We start from the raw sequence: 6,000 nt of genomic DNA, 5'->3' as shown, positions 1-6,000 counted from the left end.
ATCTTTCCATCGTGTTCGGCAGTGACTGACGTCTGTCACCCACTCTCCTTGTCTGCTTCACTGCAGTCTGGCTTTTCCCAGTTCCCAGGCCCTAGTTTCCCTTCCCTTTCTCTTGTGTCGTTGAGAAACTCCACCAAACGGTCTCCCAGAACTCAGCCATTGTTTTGCCCACAGGTTTCAATTCCAGGTTTCCTGGCCGGATCTGTTCCCATCTTATCGAAATGACTGCTTCTCCAGTTGACATTTTTGTTGGACTAGTCCATATCCTTTTCCATACTTATTCAAAATCTTATTGTTTTATGATCACTATTCCCTGGATGTTCCCCACTGATACTTTGGCCCGTGTCCCATGACCCAACCAGTTGTACTGGGCCAGAAACACAATGATTACAAAAATACTTCCCAACACATTTCCAAAAGTCTGGATGTTTCAAAACTCAAAGTAAATTTATTATTAAAGTACATATTATATCACCAAATAGTATCAGAGATTCATTTTCTTGCAGGTATTCATAGTAGAACTAAGAATACAATAGAATCAATGAAAAACTACACAGACGTAGATAGGCAAACGGCCAATGTGCAAAATAAGACAAACTCTGCAAATACCAAAAGTAAACAGTCAATAGATAGATACATCAAATTGAGAACGTGACTTGTAGGGTCCTTGAAAGTGAGGCCATGGGTTGTGCTATCAGTTCAGTGTTGTGGTGAGTGAAGTTATCCACACTGGTTCAATAGATGATGGTTGTAGGGTGATAACTGTTCCTGAACCTGGTGGTGTGGGACTTAAGGTTCTGTACCTCTTGCCTGATGGCAGCTGTGAATAGACAGCAGGGTCCGGTTGACAGGGGTTCTTGATGATGAATGTTGCTCTCTTGTGGCAGCAGGTCTACAGATGTGCTGAATGGTACAGAGGACTTTCCCTATGATGGGTGGTTTGTATCCTCTAGTTTTTGAGGCTTTTTCATTCTTGGCCATTGGTGATTGGAGACCGTGCACGCAGCCGGTCAGCATACAGTCCACCCACCGTGCACGCAGCCGGTCAGTATACAGTCCACCCACCGTGCACGCAGCCGGTCAGCATACAGTCCACCCCGCCGTGCACGCAGCCGGTCAGCATACAGTCCACCTACCGTGCACGCAGCCGGTCAGCATACAGTCCACCCCGCCGTGCACGCAGCCGGTCAGCATACAGTCCACCCACCGTGCACGCAGCCGGTCAGCATACAGTCCACCCCGCCGTGCACGCAGCCGGTCAGCATACAGTCCACCCACCGTGCACGCAGCCGGTCAGCATACAGTCCACCCCGCCGTGCACGCAGCCGGTCAGCATACAGTCCACCCCGCCGTGCACGCAGCCGGTCAGCATACAGTCCACCCCGCCGTGCACGCAGCCGGTCAGTATACAGTCCACCCACCGTGCACACAGCCGGTCAGTATACAGTCCACCCACCGTGCACACAGCCGGTCAGTATACAGTCCACCCACCGTGCACGCAGCCGGTCAGCATACAGTCCACCCCGCCGTGCACGCAGCTGGTCAGCATACAGTCCACCCACCATGCACACAGCCGGTCAGCATACAGTCCACCCACCGTGCACACAGCCGGTCAGTATACAGTCCACCCACCGTGCACACAGCTGGTCAGTATACAGTCCACCCCGCCGTGCATCTATACTTTTGTTCTGTGCGAAGTCTCCCATTGGCAGCAATGTAGAGCCTTTGCAAATCTCTGCTCTTTACTTAGAAATCTGCTCCTTGGTGTCCTTCCTTGTGTGGAACCAACTCAATGAATGTGGAACAGGTGGTCCGACCCTTCTGCCCATTACAGCTGTGCTGACCCTGGCACCAGTCTAACCTACACATGGACCGTATCCCCCCATTCCCTGTTCACAGGTCCAGCTAACAGCCTCTTAAACGAAATAAGACATGGGAGCAGAATTAGGCTATTTAGCCCATCAAGTCTGTTCCATCATGGCTCATTTATTACCCCCCACAACCCCTTTCTCCTGCCTTCTTCCCATAACCTTTGGCACCCTGACTAATCAAGAATCTACCAGCCTCCACTTTAAATATACTCAATGACTTGGCCTCCACAGCTGGCCGGGGTAATGAATTCACAGATTCACCACTCTCTGGGTAAAGAAATTCGTCCTCATCTCCGTTCTCAATGGACACTCCTCTATTCTGAGGCTGTGACTCCTGGTCCTAGGAAACATCTTCTCCACTCACTCTATCTAGGCCCTTCAATACTCTCTCAATCAATGAGATTCCCCCCCCCGCCCCATTCTAAACACCAGCGAGTACAGGCCCAGAGTCATCAAATGCTCCTTATATGTTAACCCTTTCATTCCCAGAATAATTCGTGTCAATGTCCTCTGGACCCTCTCCAATGTCAGCACTTCTTGTGTTAGATAAGGGTGCCAAAACTGCTCACAATACTCCAGATGCGGTCTGACCAATGCCTTGCGAAGTCTCAGCATTATATCCCTGCTTTTGCATTAACCTTTGCGAAATCCTGCACGTCTCCCAAGTTGAATTGAATTGACTTTATTACTTACATCCTTCAAATACACGAAGAGTAAAAATTTTTACATTACGTCTCCATTCAAATATGCAATGGTGCAATTATAGTAATTTATAATAATTATTATGTACAACAGAAGAGTCAATATAACATAGAGATACAGTGGTGTCAGCATGAATTAAGCATTCTGATACCCTGGCGGCTTTTGAATTTTCTCCCCATTTAGAAAGTAGTCCTTGTCTTTATCTCCTTCTACCAAAGTGCATGACTATATACTTCCCTGCCCTATATTCCATCTGCCACTTCGTTGCCCATTCTCCCAATCTGTCTAGGTCCCTCTGCATCCTCATCACTACCCAATCTAGGTCCCTCTGCATCCTCCCTGCCTCCTCATCACTACCTGCCCCTGCCCTTGTCTCTATATCACCTGCTAATCTGGCTATAAAACCATCAATTCAATCATGGAAATCACTGACACGTGACTTAAAAAGAATCGGTCCCAACGCTGACCCCTACAGAACACCACTAGTCACAGGCAGCAAGCCAGAAAAAGCTCCCTTTGCCTCCTGCCTGTCAGCATCTGCTTTATCCATTCTAGTATCTTTCCTGTAATACCACGAGCTCTTATCTTGTGAAGCAGCCTCATGTGTGGCACATTGTCAAAGGCTTTCGGAAAATCCAAATAAGCAACATCCACTGACTCTCCCTTCTCCATCCTGCCTGTTATTTCCTTATAGAATTCTAATAAATTTGTCAGGCAAGACTTCCCCTTGAGGAAACCATGCTGACTACAGCCTATTTATTATGTGCCTCTGAGTATCCCAAAATCTCATCCTTAATAATACAAATGTTTGTAGATTCCAACATCTTCACAACCACTGAGGTCAGACTAACTGACCTATAATTTCTTTTCTTCTGCCTCCCTCCCTTCTTGAAGAGTGGAGTGACATTTGCAATTTTCCAGTCCTCAGGAACCATTCCACAATCCAGTGATTCTTGAAAGATCATTACCAATGCCTCCATGACCTTTTCACCTACCTTTTTCAGAATGCTGGGTGTTCACCATCTGGTCCAGGTGACTTATCTACCTTCAGACTTTTAAGCTTCCCAAGCACCTCCTCCATACTGATATCGGCTGCTCTCACTTCTGCCCCTACACTATTGAATTTCTGGCACACTGCTGGTGTCTTCTACACTAGTGAAGACTGACACAAAACACTTAATAAGTTCATCTGCCATTTCTTTGTCCTCCCATTACTGCCTCTCCAGTGTCAGTTTCCAACGCTCCAATATCCACTCTCACATCTCTTTTACTCTTTATATTTAAAAAAATTTGCAATTCTTTTTGATATTATTGACAGTTAACATTCATATTGCATCTTTTCTCTCCTTATAGTTTTTAGTTGCCTTCTGTTGGGTTTTAAAAGCTTCCCAGTCTTCTAACCTTTTGTCTATTATATGCTCCCTCTTTTCCTTTCACGCTGCCTTTGACTTTTCCTGTCAGCCACGGTTGCCTCAGCCCTTTTTAGAACACTTCTTCTTCTTTTGGATGTATCTAACCTCGCCTTCCGAATTGCTCCCCAAAACTCCAGCCACTGCTGTTCTGCTGTCATCCTTGCTAGTGTCCCCTTCCAATCAATTTCGGCCTGCCAATCTCTCATGCCTCTAATTCTCTTTACTCCACTGTAATACTGATACATTCAATTTTAGCTTCTCCTTCTCAAGATGCAGTGTGAATTCTATCATATTATGATCACATTCTCCTCGGGGTTCCTTTACCTTAAGCTCCCTAAGGCAATACCACTATTGTATCTGTCCCCACCACCCCCCAAGCAAGCCTGTTCCAGGTATCCACCATTATCTGTAATAAAGACTTGCCACATAAATCTGCTTTGTACTTTTCCCCTTCTCTCCTTAAACCTCTCTCCTCCAGTATTTGGCATTTCTACCCTGGGCAAAGGATTCTGACTGTTTACCCTCTCTCTGCCCCTCCTCATTTTAGAAACATCAGCCGCTCTAGAGAAACCAACCCAAGCTTGCCCAGCCTCTCCTTTTAGGTCATGCCATCTAATCCAGGCATCATCTGGGTGAATCTCTTCTGCACCCTCTCAAAAGCCTCCACTCCCTTCCTGTGTAATGGGGCTGACCAGAACTGAATACAATAGTCCATGTGCTGCCTAACTAAAGCAATATGATTTACCAGCTAATGTGCACAAGCATGTTGTATGTCTCCCTCACTACCTGCTCCACTTTCAAGAAGCTATGGGCTTGCATCACATCAGTGCTCCTAAGGGTCCTGCCATTTGCTGAACACTCTCCTCACTTAATTAACCACCCGAAGTACAACACTATTAAATGAAGTATCTCAGCCTGGAAGGTCAACTGTTTACTCCCTTCCATAGATGTTGCCTGACCTGCTGAGGTCCTCCAGCATTTTGAGTGTGTTCAACAGTTTCAGCACCTGCAAAATCTCTTGTGACACAATAGACAATAGGTGCAGGAGTAGGCCATTCAGCCCTTCGTGCCAGCACTGCCATTCACTGTGATCATGGCTGATCATCCACAATCAGTACCCTTTTCCTGCCTTCTCCCCGTATCCCTTCACTCCGCTATCTTTAAGAGCTCTATCTAACTCTTTTTTGAAAGAATCCAGAGAATTGGCCTCCACTGCCTTCTGGGGCCGAGCATTCCACAGAACCACAACCCTTGACACCTCCCACTTGTCTGGCAAATACTTCATCTGCTATTTCTCAGCCTACACTACCAACTTAACTATATCCTTTGTCCACAACTCTGTCAATTAGTCTTGTCTGCAAAGTTCCTGATCAGTCCGTCTACATATATGTCCAGATCATTTACATATATCACAAACAACAGGGAACCAAGCACTGATCCCTGCAGAACACCACGGGTCACAGACCTCCCCATCGGGAAGCACCTTCCACTTTTTTCCATCTGCCGCCGACAGACAAGCCAATTGTGTATCTAATTTACCAACTCTCTGTGCCTTAATCTTCTGGGCCGACCTTCTCAAACTTCATGTATACAGCATCCTCTGCCCTACCCTTGACAATCACCTTTGTTAAGTCCTCAGAAAAGGACAACCACTCCTCCATTCTCAATTGCCCCTCTGCAGAGGGCTGGCCACTCAGCATTCCTGTGCCTGTAAGTGGGCCGTATACAGTTCACAGCAGAGGGACAAAGAGAGAAGAAGAGGGCGAGAGAGAGAGAGACGGGGGAGTGGGCAGACAGGACAAAAGTGAGGGAGGAGGGGTGAGAGAAGAAGATGGGCAATAAAGAAGGTGATTAGGTGAAAGAGGAAGAAGACAGAGTAAAGGATTACTACAGGAAAAACTTGAACATGGATAAAGCAGTGGCTGAAACGGCAAGAGGCAAAGAGTGGGAATAAAGGGACCTTCTTCTGGTTGGCTGCCAGAGACAAGTGCTGTTCCGTAGGGGTCTGTGTCGGG

Source organism: Mobula birostris, chromosome 16 (genome assembly GCF_030028105.1).
Source record: "Mobula birostris isolate sMobBir1 chromosome 16, sMobBir1.hap1, whole genome shotgun sequence".
NCBI lineage: Eukaryota > Metazoa > Chordata > Chondrichthyes > Myliobatiformes > Myliobatidae > Mobula > Mobula birostris.
The sequence above is the reverse complement of the archived record's forward strand: the minus strand, read 5'-3'. Positions refer to the sequence as shown.